This window comes from Cavia porcellus, unplaced genomic scaffold (genome assembly GCF_034190915.1).
Source record: "Cavia porcellus strain 051 isolate PalLab524CR breed Dunkin Hartley unplaced genomic scaffold, mCavPor4.1 scaffold_10, whole genome shotgun sequence".
Classification (NCBI taxonomy): domain Eukaryota; kingdom Metazoa; phylum Chordata; class Mammalia; order Rodentia; family Caviidae; genus Cavia; species Cavia porcellus.
The window spans coordinates 9,868,132-9,884,050 of NW_026947493.1; the positions used below are offsets into that span (position 1 = coordinate 9,868,132).

The 15,919-nt window shown below is 35.4% G+C and overlaps 1 long non-coding RNA gene across 1 annotated transcript in view; it reads left to right on the forward strand.

The window, feature by feature from the left end:
- The window catches only part of LOC134477758 (uncharacterized), a 70,443-nt gene that overhangs the window by 22,876 nt on the left and 31,648 nt on the right, over positions 1–15,919 (forward strand). The gene's annotated exons all lie outside the window — the stretch shown is intronic.

Sequence of the window (15,919 nt, forward strand, 5' to 3'; positions counted from 1 at the left end):
GTCCAATAATGATTATAGGATTTAGCATAGAGGGAAGTTGAGGTAGGATGGACAGATCTACTGGCAGCTCTTAATTCAGACTCACCTCTGCTGCTATTCTTAGATTAGCTTATGTGTCTGGTTCCCTTTCTCATAGGATGAAATACTCTTAGTTCTTGTTGGAAATAGACTCAGAGTTAACCTACTTACCAGGCCTACAGCCACATGCAAACATCTCAGACTGAAGTCTATTAACAATGCTTGCATTTGAATCTCACCATAAAACATTTTCATAGACACAATCTCCTTTCTTTCCCAAGAGCCCAGAGCTTTCTTACTCACTTGACAAATGAGGACATCGAGGTTTGGAGAAGTTAACTGATCATGACAATGGCCCTTAGACTTTGGGTGTGGATTTAATCATGTGATATCTGAGTCTTTTCACCCTCTGGCTTCCACACGTGTTTAATTTTCTATCTGTCCTCATGAAAACTATGTCCTGTCATAGGAAGAGACTGTAGTTTTTAGAAGGTCTGTTATTTCTTGCCCTTTGTGACTTTATACCTGTGCCTTAAATTTGGTTCATTGAAAACAATCTGAGATGCAAAATAGTGTGGGAGTGCTTACTTTCAGGAAATTTACTCACAAAGAAATGAAAAAGGAAATATTGAAGGAACTGAGAGAGGAGAGATTGTGATGAAGTGAAAAGGTAGCATTGATCAGAGGGAGGAATTGTTGTTAAGGGCTGAAGACAATCCTACAGAGAACAAAACTTTGGGCAAGACAATTTCCTGAGATTGAGGGCACTCAAGAACAAAGTTAAGGAAAGATATGAATACTTCATATTGATATTTCACCAGGTTAGGGGAGTAAACCTTGAAGATGGAGTCTGGGTGGAATACCAGATTATCCACCACAGGCATTTTCCTTCTACCTTAATGTCCTCACCTAGTTTAATTACTCTAAAAGTCTTGCTATATTTTCGTGTTTTGCAATTGAATCATATTTTTCTTATACAACCAATTTTTCTTGGAGTTTCTATTTGACATTCTTTCTCTTTCCCCACCACGAAAAAATAAACATATGTTTGAATTTAATTGCTAAACTGAGCCTGCTTCTTTATTTTAAAATGGATGCAATAGGAAATACTTTCTTTTTTTGGAGATATTTTTCTTGGATCTTCCTCATTTTCCATTCTATTTTGGAACTACCATGTCTAGTTCTCCTCCTTGGATATATAGTCATTGAATTCTTGCCTTAAAAACAGTATTTCTTGGATTCTATGCCTTGTTTCTTGTGTTTCTATCTACAGTCTTGTTACTTTCCTACAAAGGATTAATGGAGATAAGTTTTATCTAAAAAAGCATTTATTTTGCTTATTGGCTTGAAATAGGATTCTAGATTCAAAATAATTTCTGTTCATAACTTTAAAGTACAGTATTACCTATTGTTTCTAGCAGATAAAGTTGATGAGAAGTCTGCAGACTTAATGCTTTTTCTTCCTTTGTAGATAATCTGTCCCTATTTAGAGGAAATTTTGGATCTTCATGTTATACTCTCTCATCTGAAATTTCACTAAGTTATCACTAGGGATATGTTTTCTTAAGCCATTCTGTTAGACTGTTTGTGGTTACTTTCAATCTTTCCACCTCTTTTTTTTTTAAGTCTGGAAATAAGACTTCAATTACTTTCCTAATTTTTTTTGTAATTTTTATTTTAAAGACAATAAAAGCAGCAAAATAAAACTGAATGGAGCCAGCCAGAACAAAACAGTGCAAGTGATACAGGACTTGAAAACAAGACAATAGGAAATCAACAGTGGCTACCATAATGTGTCTTGTTGTCTTCAAAACAGCTGCTCATAACATCAGACAGCAAAAATCAAACAAAACAGGACAAAATAGAACCAATAAAAACAAAACAATGAACACAATAAAGGACTTCAAAACAAGAAAAATAGTAAAACCAAAATGGTTACAATAATGTATCTTGTTATTTCTTAAATAGCTGCCCATGCCATTGGATATAATAAAAACAAACAAGACTCAGAGAAAAAAAGCCAACCCATCAAAACAATGAAAATGATACAGAACTTCAAAACAAGACAATAGGGAATTAACAATGGCCATCATCCCCAGAAGGAGACTTCCCCATAGATGCTACATTGCTTATTGTTATCTTCTGAATAGATGATTAGACTACCAGCTTTAGGCCTGCAAAGTTAGTGAAACACTACATTCTACAAGCATGAAATTGCATTTTACCTCAATAGGCCTCATAGCAGCCTATGCTTCTCTGAATAAACTGGTCGCTTATGGTGTGGGGGTGGGGTGGGGAAGCTGGCTCTTGTTTCCCAGCCGGCACACAAGAAGGGGCTGGCATTTGGATCTCCCCTCAGTGGCCCACGCCTGGTGCCAGCTTGCATGGAGGACTTACTTCTTGTTGATTTCTTGTTCTCTTCCCCCACAGTCTGCAAATGGCGCCAACTCATGGGAAAAGGCTAGCATCTGGATCTTAATTTCTTTTTATATTTCATTCATGGACCTTTTCAATTAGTTCTCTGATTATTTTTTATTTATTTATCATTTGCTTCATGTTTTTGAAGAGTTACACTTCTTTTTGTTTTATAGTTTATAAGAAATTTGATAAAGCAATCACATTTTTAATGGCCAAAATCTCTTATTTCTATTTACTTTTATGACAATTTTTGTTTTACAAATGTAACTTCTCTACAATTTAGCACAAAGAAGCTAGGCTTTCATTCCACTGAACCTTCAAACCATTACAATATCCAAACTTGTGTTTTAGTAGCTTGTAGACCTTTCTCAAAAAAAAAAATTTTTTTTCTTAGAGGTCTGTGGGAATTTAAATGGAATATCAGAAATTGTATCCTAGCAAAGCAATTTTGACTGTGTTGTGACATTATTTTGTTGAACTCAGTGAAAATGATTAAAATGAGCTGCATCTCATTTTAAATTTGTTTAAAACCAACCCAGATTTTTTAGGGGAGCTAATCATGATATTTTGGGAATTCTTTGGGTCTCATTTATTGCCAATATGGGATTAAGTCAGTTAAGACAACACAAAGGGTTCAATGTTTATTGTATCTATTCAAAGTAAGGGAATATTAGGCATTACCATTACATTTAGACTAGGAAGTTTATAGAAAAACAGTAGAATTAAAGTGGGAAGTATATTATAAGAAGTCCATAAAATATGGTTAGTTATGAGAGGCTTTTTGTGGTAAAAGAATAGAGAGTCCAATTTAAGGAATGTGTTTTCCTTTAGCGATGACCTTCATTGCTGACGTGATGGAAAATAAATATTTTCAGTAAATAAAAGATGAAAGACTGAGAAATCCTTTCCAATGCAATGAGATAGTGCTGATGAGTCACTTCTGTTCTAAGTAAGAACTTTAGATAATTGTAATTTCAAAAGAACTTAGTTTCACATATGTTGCAGTTATTTTTAAATTATAAAAATCTGATCTTTGTGAGCAATGCCTAGGTTGGGATTGAGGCTGAATAATTCCTGAAAGCTTTTTGGCATTATCTATGCTTGCATTGTTTTCAACCATGAAGAGAAAAAAAACCCAAAATGCCCCCCTGAAAAACAAAAAAAATAAAACAGCAGTAAAGGAGCATGTCATTTGCAAATAAGGGTAGTATGACTTCTTCCTTTCCAATGCAAATTCCTTTCATTTCTTTCTCTTGATTGATTCCTCAGGCCAAAGTTTCTAGTACTATATTGAAAAAAATTGGTAACAGTGAACACCTTGTCTTATTCCTGATTTTAAAGGAAAGGCTTTTAGCTTTTCTCTACTTAGTATCATGTTTGTAAATTTGTCATAAATAGCTTATACCAATTCAAGATAAGATAAAGCCTATAGCCTGGGAGGCAACATACCTTCTCATCTGACAGTTTTTTAATATCTAGAATACTTAAAGAATGCAAAAAAAATAACACATACACAAAAATCTGCCCATAAATAATTCAGTCAATAAATGGGCAAATGAATTGAATAGATACATCTTTTTTTAAATTTTGAAGATAGTAAAATACAACAAAATAAGACAGAACAAAGCCAACTGAGACAATGCAGTGAAATTGGTACAGAACTTCAGAGCAGGAGACCTGGATAGCAGTTAACAGGTACCATAGTACATCTTGCTATCTTCACAATAGTTGTCCATTCTATCAGGTATAGCAACATCAAACCAAGAACAGAACATTATAAAACCTATCAAAACAGAATATTGAATAGAGCAAAACAATTGATCAGAACAAAGCAAAACAGTGAAAACAATATTTGCCTTCAAAGAGAAGATAGAAGGAAGTCCCCCATATTTGCTATATTGCTTATGATCATCCTCCCAAGAGAAGCTCAGATCTCTAGCCTGAGGTCAGCATAACCAACCCAAAAATATAAGCATTTAATTGCTTTATGTGCATTAGTTGCTATCAAATCAGGCTGTCCTGAACACTATCCAGTTGCTATCTGGGTGGGGCACGCATGGGACGTTTGATTCTCAGCCCGTGCGCCTGTCGGCTCCTGCACACATTGACTTGTTCTTTCCCTGGCGCGCCCACTGCTCATTCATGCCGCCTCTTGTTTACCAGGAAGGAGGGCTCTGAACATATATATCGTAAAAGAAGTGTAAATGGCAAATAAGTACATGAAAAAAATGTTCAACATCTTTAGCCATCGGGGAAATGTAAATCAAAACTCAATCTCACCTCAGTCAGAATGGCTGTTATCAAGAATATAAAAAACAATAAATGATGGTTAGGATGTGGGAGGAAAAGGAACTCTTCTAACCTATTGGTGATAATTTAAATTAGTACAGCCATTGTGGAAATCAATATGGAGGTTCCTTAAAAAAACTAAAAATGGAGGTACATTGGTATATCCTCAAGAGAATTAAAGTGAGTGTACCATAGTGATATCTGCATACCTGTGTTTACTGCAGCACAATTCACAATAGCCAAGCTATGGAAATAGCCTGTATGCTGTTGATGTATGCCTATATCAACAAGATAACAGATAAAAAATGTGCTGTATATATACAATGAAATGTTATTGAGACATAAAGAATAAAGTCATATAATTTCAGGATAATGGGTAGAATTGGAGACTGTTACATAAATCAAATAAGACAGACTTGGAAACTCAAATTCTCATGTTTTTCTCTCACAATGAGGAATCTAGGGGAAAATTTTAAAAAAGAGAGACATGACATAAAAATAGAAGGGAGGCTATTAGAGAAGAGGAATGGGATGTGGAGATAATGGGAGAAATCAAAATATGTCATATGCATGTACAAATAAAGTATGGTATACGTATGTACAAATATACCAAGCTACTAGCTTGTATAACTAATATACAATAATAAAAATTTAAACATTAAATGTAAACTATACTGATCATTACTCTTATACACTGTAAAATAAAATAAATCAAGTCTGGTAGCTTGAAGATGGTACAAAATGTAGGTTTTTCTTATCCCCTTTTCTAGGATTCACCACATAAATATACACAGAAATAAAGCCATCGTTGTTGTAGTCAAGGTTTGTAAAGGAATGGAGGTATTGCAGTCAGGGGTTGTGCAGAGAACAATTTGAATCAGGACACAGAATTTATAATATTATTTTATGATGGTCACCCAGAGTTAACACAAAAAAGTGCAGGAAATCTATCCACAACATTAAAGACATAGAATGTTCAGCCAAGGGCCTGAATCCCACAGCAATGTCTTACCTGAGTTCAGATTAAGACCTAGAGCCCATGACAGTGCCTCCCACAAGTCCAACGGGAGGTCTAGAGCCCATAAGGACTCATGCCAGCCTTTTTTATGGATCTGTGCTGGAAAGGCCCCAAAGGTCAGTGTGGAAGCTAGAAAGTCTATATGCCAGAGGGATAAAGGAGCTGTGCTGATTGGTTGAGGGTCCGAGAGGTCACATTCATAATAAAGACTGGGACTGTCCTGAAAATTACCACAGCCATCCTCAGTGACACAGAGGTCCCAAGCTCCTCCAACAATAAGAACAGTCAAGTACATGCCAGAAAGCCAGCAGACAAATTTGTCCTGGAGATTAGGTGGCACATGTCTTTCCCTGTGGAGCCAAGAAGTGATGCTTGATGTAAGGACCAGAGCTCCCCCAAAGTGAACCACAGCCACACTCACCAACAAGGTCCTGAGCTCCTCTGATGACAGTGGTCTAACTCACACTGAGGAAGCTAGTCATGACAAGGTCCTCCAGGAGAACCAACGGCTCAAAACAGCAACACTTAGAGAAACCCACAACACCTAACTTTTCCTTCTCCACATTTCTTATTTATGCTGACAACTTTCCTCCGGTGGAACATGTACGCTCAGCATCACCCTGGTTTCATTCAGCTGGCATTAAGTTGACCATCAGTTCTTAATCCATAACAAAAGGACACATAATTTATAAGATTATAATATCCATCCTAAAAGTCAAATGCAGAAGAGTACAATAAATCTGTCCATGTAACAGAGGTCCAAAGAATCCAGCTGAGGGCCTAGATCCCATGGCAATATCCTGCACAAGTCCATCTGAAGACCTGGAGCCCATGGCACTGTTTTCTATGAGTCCAATTTGAGGCCTAGAACCCACAACAAGTCTGTATCAAGGATTTACACAGGGAAGGCCCAAAGGTCAATGGTGGAAGCTAGAAAGTCTGCATCAGTAGAATGAAGGATCTGTGCCATCAGGCTGAAGGATCTGCACTGGAGCCAGGAAGCAGTGCACAAAGTAAAGAACCAGAGCTCCTCTGAAGAGAACTGCAGCGATCCTAAGTGACAGTGAGGACCCAAGCTCCTCCAACAAGGAGAACAGCTGAATTTATATCTGGAAAACCACATGACAGGCTTCTCCAGGAGAATTAATGACACTCCATGTTCTCCTCCTCCAGTTCTCCTTTTTATGCTGTTGGCAACAATCCTTAGGTGGGCCTTCCACATCCAGCACCCTACTGATTCAGCTTAGCTGGGTGTTACAAGTTGACAGTCCGTCACAACCATCATGCATATTTTCACTCTTTCACCAGTAGTTATTTTTTGCTTAAGCATTAACTCCTCTACTGGATTTTGAAATACAGTATAGAGATATTTATATAAAAACTTTGATGAGAAAACCTCCCACAAATGGTAAGCATGAGGACATTTTCATCCATGGTTAGAGATCTCGATTTTCCTACTCAGCTATTGCTCTTGCATATTTAAAAGGATTTCAGGTTAACTGTTTGCAAACCCAGACAATGTAATCCTGTTCCATCCATCTTGAGAATGTAGGAAAACGATCAAAAAGCAAAATCTTTGAAAGGAGTCTAAATTAAAGCAAGAACAATTTCTAAATTAATAACATTTTAAAGACTTATTTTGATATAATTACCAATTTTTTTTTTTTGGTATTTAACAATGGTCTATGATAGGGTAAGTGTACACATTTATGCTTTGGAAGAAAAGTCCAAACTGAACATATTTTGTTTAAATTAATAAAGAACTATAGAGAGAATTGGGGGCTGAAGAATTAGGTAATGAATAAGAGAAACAGATGGAGATGAAATACGACTTCCTTCATGTGTATTTCAGGGAATCTTTAATCCACCTGAATATGGCCATGAGTTATGCTTGGAGTATTGTATTAGAATTCCTAGTAGGAAGGGATTTAGATACACACGTAAAGTTAAATATGGTTAGACAGTAAAATATTGATTGCATACCACAAACAATGCAGCAGGGTATCTAACACTTGTTTTCCTTGTGGAACATAATAAGGTAATTAATTTATCTCTAGCTGAGTTTTATTTGTGAAAATTTTTTTGCAGTGATACAGATTTAAATTATTTTGTGTGTGTTGCAAGCAGCGTTCTATTTGTGCTATAATAACCATATGCAGTTCATGGCAACACTTTAATAATCATCTCAGAAATGGGGATACTTTCTTCTTTTACAAAATAAAATACAAGGCTCAATAGTAAAACAGCACTGTGGATATAAAAGCTAATGACTAATAGGAGAGTTTTGACCCTCTGAATTACGTTTACTGTTCACCAATGATTATATCATTAGGAACAAATTAGATAGTCAATGAGGTGAATCTTCAAAACAAAGCTGCCACTTTGAAATTTTCAATAATCTTTTCACTTGTAGCATTAGGCTAGTATTTAACAGCTATCATTGTTCTATTGCTTGGGTTATGTGGCCATGAAAAACAGTTTCCTTATGGTAGTCTCTCTCTATGCCTCTAATCTCATTAATTTTTGAACTAGCCGCATTCTTAAAGCTAGTGTTCCCTGATTATGTACTCCTGATATAAGCATCAAGGTAGAATAAAAATGACATTTTTATTTACTATCTAGAAATTGCAGAAAAGAGTGGCGGAACTGAACAGAGCCTAGAGGATTTTTCTGAAGAGTAGAAGTTTCAGAAACATTGATTAATGGATACTCTGTTGTTTCTGTGTATCATTTTTACTACCTTAATAATGCAAGGAAGCATACTATTGTTTTATCTATGGGGAAAATTCATTTTTGATTTTTTATACCTAATTTTACAATTGCCTTTATTCTTTAGTTGATATTCAACCATTTGTATAAAGCTGAATAATAGTTACAACAGTAGCCATTCATGGCATGTTTACTATGTCCTAGGTGATGTACCTCAACCCATGTAGTTCCTGCTGCACTCCTGTAAGGAAAGGGTTATCATCTCCTCCTTACAGAGGATAAAAATTTAAGTTTATTTGCTAATAAGTTACTGACCTAATAGTTGCAAGTAAGTTTCACTAGAATGCACACTGGATGAAGGCAGGTATTTTTGTATTTTGTTCCCTGATGTATCCTTAGGACTACAGTGAAACCTGGCATCTTTCGATTGCTCAGTAAATGCTTGTTAGATGCAGATATAGACATGCTTGTTCCAAAGTCTTTCAGCGTTAATTCCTCCACTGGGAACCAGTACTAGAATTTAATGGAAAGAGTATGTTTTGAGAAAGAGTATGTTATGAGTAAGACTTAGACTCTTGGAAACATTAGTTTAAGAGCAGATTATCCAAAAATGACATTGATCAGCTGGCCACTTCTTTTAACAATGAGATCAATTGTCTCTACCAAGTGTTCCTGAAGCATGACTCACTCCTATAAAAATCATGACCAAGTATCCTGAGTGTTCTAACAAACACATTCATTTTCACCATCTAAGTCTAGAAGAAGAGGCCTGGCTACCTTCAATGTGGTCTGTATTCCTGGGGAGACTTCTTTCCTTGTGTTGAGCTGTGAAGGGAAGTATCATGGGCAGAGAGACTCACTGAATATATCATGTCTGGACCCATATGCATCAAATACAAGCACACAGGTAGACTTTTTTTGGTAGGTATTGTGGATACTGATTTATTTGTTTACTTACCATGTATTTTTCTGCCTTCTGGTTACAGCAGCCTAAGTTTCCTTTCAAAAACCACTTCTTGACTTGCTAATTTCTCATCTACTAGTGATCCTCCTGGGTACAGAAATTCACAGATGGATGGGGATTTCTAATTGGTTCTATGAAAATCAGGTCTTGGCCTTTGCTAGAACTTTGAGAAGGAAGGTCCTTTCTTCTGGAGCTACTGAGGGGTAGGATACAAGCTTGCATCTGCCAGAGGCTGTCAGAGAAGAGAATCCTGAGAATGAAGTCAACATAGAGGGAAAACAAAAGGCTTGGTCAAAACATTGGTACTTCTGGATTTAGTGAAGCCTAGAGCTCAGTCTGTTTTAGAATGTTTGAGGTACATGAATCACTACATGTTCTCATTTGCTTAAATCTCTTTGTTTAGGGTTTTGATTGCTTATAATGGAAAAAATACCAACAAACATAGGGGTAGAAGTGTTTAGATTTTGACCCAGACTTCTTTTCTTCTTGCTTGTACGTCTTTTGCCTTGAATCATCATGCAAACACAACATAGGCAAAATGATCGGCACAGCAACTTTGAAAAGCTTTTCTACTATAAATTCCTCAAGTGGTCTATGTTAAGGTTATGTAAGGGTGGTCTATGTGATCCTGGGTACTAAGTAATTGAATAAAATTTTCTTAAACATGTTTGGTGGAATATTAAAATAGGGTTTCTAATTAAAAATAAACACAGGTATATTTGAGAAATACCAGGCTATTGAAAGTTGATTTGGCTCCTGAAAATATTAGTTCCTTTAAATTAAGAAGAACTGAGAATTTCCAAGAGGGGTATTAGGTATATATATTTTCTCAATGTTTAATCATTAAACATTGTTCTATTGCCCATTTTTTCATACCTTGGTGAACGTTTGGGGTCTGACTCTGGAAAACAAAAGTTGGGTAATGTCCTGAGTTATGATTGCTGGGGAAATTTTTAATGATGTGCTCCAGGAAAAGTCATGGCACCCAAGTTCCAGGGCAATGTGTTGTTCATTTCTGTCTCCAAATTGGATGTGAATTTACACCAAGGAGTTTATAGCACTCTTCCTCTGTTCTATAGCTAGGGAGTCTCCAAATTTTATGCAAGAGAGAGAGAGAGAGAGAGAGAGAGAGAGAGAGAGAGAGAGAGAGAGAGAGATGTACATAATAAATCTTCTGTAGTTGTCCTTACCAGAAGCAAAACTCATTTATTTTTATTTTAACAGATTCTTTTGTGGAAATCATAATTAATTTCAAGCAGCAACTTGTGTTTTATTATACAGTACGTAGAAATCCATATTGAATGGGATTATGCAGTCTGATAATGAGTAAAGATTCTAGCAGGTAGTCCTCCTCTAATGTCCTGGGCATTTTTATGGAATTTTAACTCATCAAGTTGTGTTTCTGTTCAGCTGTGCTCTATGTTACAAAAAAGGCTGAACATTCTAAATGACAGACAGACACTCGCTGATATTACACAGAATAAATACTGAGCATTTCATTAATGCCCATGTTCGTTCTCCTTGGCTAAAGTTTTTAAAATAGAGTGTAGTTATTGTACTACAGGAACACAAACTATTTTCAAAAACATCTTGGGGCAAGAGGTTGGCAGGAATATCCTGAGTATAATGTTACTATGAATTGGAAATACATTGTATTGAGATTTTTTTCCATGGTTAAGAATGCTATTCTTTGTCAAGATGAAAAATTTTATTCAGACCATAACCTTTGTAAATGAAAAATTACTTTAAAAGAATGTTCAAATTCTCTATTATTTTCAAAGTATATATTTCAATAACTTACTTCATAAATATGCCTTTTGAAAAAAATGACCTATCAAAACAAAAGTCTGACTTTTCAGTTATCTTTCCTTGAAACATAACTTTTTTAACCACAATAAGATATGCCCTATTAATATTCTTTAGAGCAAAAGACCTCAAGTAAGTTCATATTTAAAACTTAGCCTCTCTGAAGGACAGAGTTCACAGTAAAGCACTGTCCTTGATTCTAATCTCCATAGTTCATTCATTTGTAATTAAAAAATCCCTGGTTTTAAAAATAAAATTATAGAAGAACCTGCTGAATTCAAACTTCACTTGACTGTAATAGTTGACTCTACTTCTGTTGATAAATGGTGTTCAAAGCTGAACCAAATAGTCTCCAAATACACAAAGACTATGCTATAATTTTTCCTCTTAGAATTCATTGATTTTCAAAGTCACTGGAGCATTTGCTTGCTTTTTTAAGATGTCTGCCATCTGACATATCCTTTGCTGGGTATTGAGGAACATGCTTACTTGCTCTTTGTTTTAAGAGGTGGATTCTTTCCTGTTAGCCTGGTTTATCTGCATCTGCAGTAATTAGTTGGATGGTGAATTAAATAGGTTACACCTGAGTTAGTTGAGCACTTTAATCTGCCCGCATGAGTAGAAAAATTCTAAGCTTCTACTGAACTGAAAACCCAATTCACTGGCAGGATAGAAGGTGACAATGCTTGCAGCTAATGAGGTTCTGTTGGAAGAGAATGAATAATCATTAAAAAATCCCTTCATTGGCTGATCTGGCTGTCAGGACAGGGCATCATCACACATGCGGGCTGGTGCTGGGCCTCTGTATACTGTGGTTAGTGTAACCCTTTCAGAAGCATCCAATGCCCAACAACAGCCACCTTTTGACAAGAGGAAAGTGTGTGGTACCTGTGTTTCTTAACCAAACCGAAATTCTGCATTTGGCTCACAGTATCCAGACTGAAGAGGGAAATGGCTATTTATTTCTAAGAGCCAGCAATAAGCTCTTGGCATCAATATTCATAGTGGGTTTTCAAACACTTGGCAAAAAGCGTCAATAGCATCTGCTCACACCCATTGCCCTACCCCACTTTCGGTGGGTAGCTCTAGCTAGTTGATCATTAGATTCTGTACCTTTTTGTATTTAAACGCAGTGATGTGGACTAACTCCAGCATAGTTTCTTCACAGCAGTTGTAGTTTGGCTTCAGCCTCACTCATGAAGACCAGGCCACTTAATCAAATAGCTGAGCCAAAGACTGTGGACTGCAGTGCTAGCCTGTCTCTGACTTGGTGAAGAATTGTGGCAACGTTTCAAGGCCAAGATTTAAATCACAGTTCTGTGCTGGCTATGTTTCAGATCTTGTTTTAGTACTTTGATTGTGATCTTAGTTTTCCTCATCTTTAAATAGGGAGATCATATTTTAACCTGTTTACTCCACAAGGTAGGAGTTACACTTTAGAAGATTTTTCATTGTTATTTTCAATATTAAATTTAAATAAGTATATATTTTTTATCATCTGGTCATGGATTTGTCCCTGGAGAATGTGAACTTGTATATCACATGATAGATTTTTGCATACTTGTGGGTTGTACCATACAATTGTTAAACCACTATATTTCCACTGGAATCAGCCCTGCTTATTGTGATCATGGCATCTTTCCAAATCTTTATTTTCCTATTCAGTATTCCTTTTTTTCCCTTGTTTTCAGTTAATTGGAACACAGATATTTCCTTTTCAATTTTATTTTTATTTTAAAAAGTAAAACAGAAAAAAGATAGAAATTATAGAATTTTTAAAAAATAGGAAATTAACACTGGTTAATATATTGCATTGTTATCTTAGAAGTAATTGTTCAGATTACAAGATTTAGGCACAAAAAATGATCAAACAACAAACAATGAAAGCACAAACTTCTTTTTGATGTACTGAGACTAGTAGTATAGTTACCTATCATATACATCATTGTATGTATTAGATATATAACATATCACATATATAATATAATATGTATAATCTTTTCCTTTCTTTTTTTTTTCTTCTTTCATGTATCCCAGTTGTTCTTTCCTTTTGAGCACTTTCTTTCCCTTTCATTTTCACAATATCTGTTGTACATTTTGGGTTCTATTTACTCTTAGTTTTTTTTGCACTAAGGAGACAATATGATATTTGCACATATGACTCTGATTGATTTCACTTATGAATATGATCTCAAGTGGCATCCATTTACCTTTAAAAGCCTCAAGCTTATCCTTCGTTATAGCTGAGTAATACTCCATTGTACAAAAGTACCACATCTTTTTTATCCATTACACAGTTGATGGCCATTTGGATTTTTTCCCCATGATTTAGCAATTACAAATTGTGCTGCTGTATACATGCGTGCACATATATTGTTGTGGCATGATGTTTTCAATTTTTCGGGAAAATGCCCAGAAGGAGAATAGCTGGGTTGAATGGGACTTCCAATTCGAGTTTTTTGAGGAATCTCCACATTGATTTCCACAGTGGCTGCACCAATCTACACTCCCACTAACAATGGACAAGTGTTGTTTTTTTCTCCATAGCCCCACTAACATTTGTTATTGATTGATTTCTTGATGATAGTCATTCCTTCTGGAGTGAGATGGAATCTCAGTGTTGTTTTAATTTGTATTTCTTGAATGACCAGTGAAGATGAACATTTTTTACATGAATTTATTTTCTATTTCTTCATCTGAGAATTACATGTTCTTTTCAGATGCCCATTTTTGAATTAGGCCTTTCAATTTGTGGGGCCTGATGTTTTTCAATTCCTTATGTATTCTAGATATAAATCCTTTGTCTGAGGGACAGCTGGCTAAAATTCTTTCCCATTTTGTGGGTTTTATTTTCACTGTGTTGGTGATTTCTTTTGAAGTACAAAAGACAAGATCTTAGTTTTTCATTCTTTGAAGTACTTCCCATGAGGTTTGATTTTTATTAATGAACTTTTTGCCAGCCCCTATGTCTTCAAGATTTCTACCTACCTTGTCTTCTAATAGATTTACTGTTTCTGTTTTAATATTTAGATCTTTGATCCATTTTGACTTTACATTAGTGCCTGGTGATAGACATAGGTCGAGTTTCAGTCTTTGGCATGTTAAAAGCAAATTTTTCCAATACCATTTATTAAAAGGCTATCTTTCTTACAGTGAACCTGTTTAGCCCCTTTGTCAAAGATAAGGTGGCTGACTATCTTTGTAGTTGTGTCTGCATCTTCTAGTCTGTTCCATTGATCCTGAGGTCTGTTTTTTTGCCAGTACTTTGCTGATTTTATCACTGTGGCTTTATCGTTCAATTTCACGCCAGGGCTTGTGATGCCTCCTGCCTTGGCTGTGTTGCCTAGGATTCCCTTCACTATTCAAGATCTCATCTGTTTCTAAATGAATTTTAGGAATGTTTTCTCTAGATCTGGGAGGCATGTTATTGGTGTTTTGATAGTGATTGCATTAAATCTGTATAACAGTTTTCAGAGTATGGCCATTTTCACAATATGGTTCTTCCTGACCAAGAGCAAGGGATATCTTTCCACTTTCTGACATCCTCTTCAATGTAGGTCTTTTACATCCTCTGTTAGACTGATTCCTAAATATTTCATTTTTTGGATGCTATTATGAAAGGTGATGTTTCCATAATTTCTTTCTCAGTGAGTTTGTTGTTTGTGTACAGGAATGCTATTGATTTTTGAGTGTTGACTTTGTATCCAGCTACACTGCTAAATTTGCTTATTAACTTTAATAGTCTTTTGATGGAGCTTTTGGGGTCTCCTATGTACAGTATCATGTCATTTGAAAATAGTGATAATTTAACTTCTTCCTTTCTTATCCTTTTTCCTTTTATTTCTCTCTCTTGTCTGATTGGTCTGGCTAATATTTGCAGCACTATATTGAATAGGAGTGATAATAGTGGACGTTCTTGTCTTGTTCTTGATTTTAGAGCTTTCAGTTTTTGAGCATTAAGTATGATGCTGGCTATTGGTTTGTCATAGATGGTTTTTATCCGATTGAAGTAAATATCATCTATTCTGATTTTCTGTAGAGTTTTTATAATGAACAAATGTTGAATTTTATCTAAAGCTTTCCCTGCATCTATTGAAATGATCTTGTGATTTTTAAAGTTTTTTTTAATTTAAAAAGAAAGAAATAAAAAAATACATGGAGAAAAAAAGGGTAGAAATAATACAGAACTACAGAAAAATAAATGGTAAGAAATCACCAGTTGATAAATTACATGTTGTCATCTTAGAAATAGTTGTTCAGGTTACAAAATTAAAGTATGTAAAGTGACATTCAAATAGTGGCACTGCCAATAGTTCTGCTCAATGATCTAACAAAAACTTAGTAATATGGTTATCAGTCCTACACACTTGTTTTTTATCTTAAAGAGGGTAAGATTAAACATGTCAAAACAGAACAAAACAGTTCAAAAAGAAACAATTTAAAGAAAAAGAGATTTCAAAGCAAGTCCACTGGAGATCTTCACTGTTTATCTAATTGTCTCTAGTTTCTTCCAAATAGTTGTCCCCATCTTCATACACATTAAATACATACTGCATATTATAGAACTAATCAAATCATTACAGGATGATGAAGGCTTTGTAGGTCTTCAAGATCTGACATTGGGAAGACAATAATAACTACCATAGTGTCTCTCATTCTCTTTGTAGTAGCTGTCCTTATCTTTACATATACTGTAA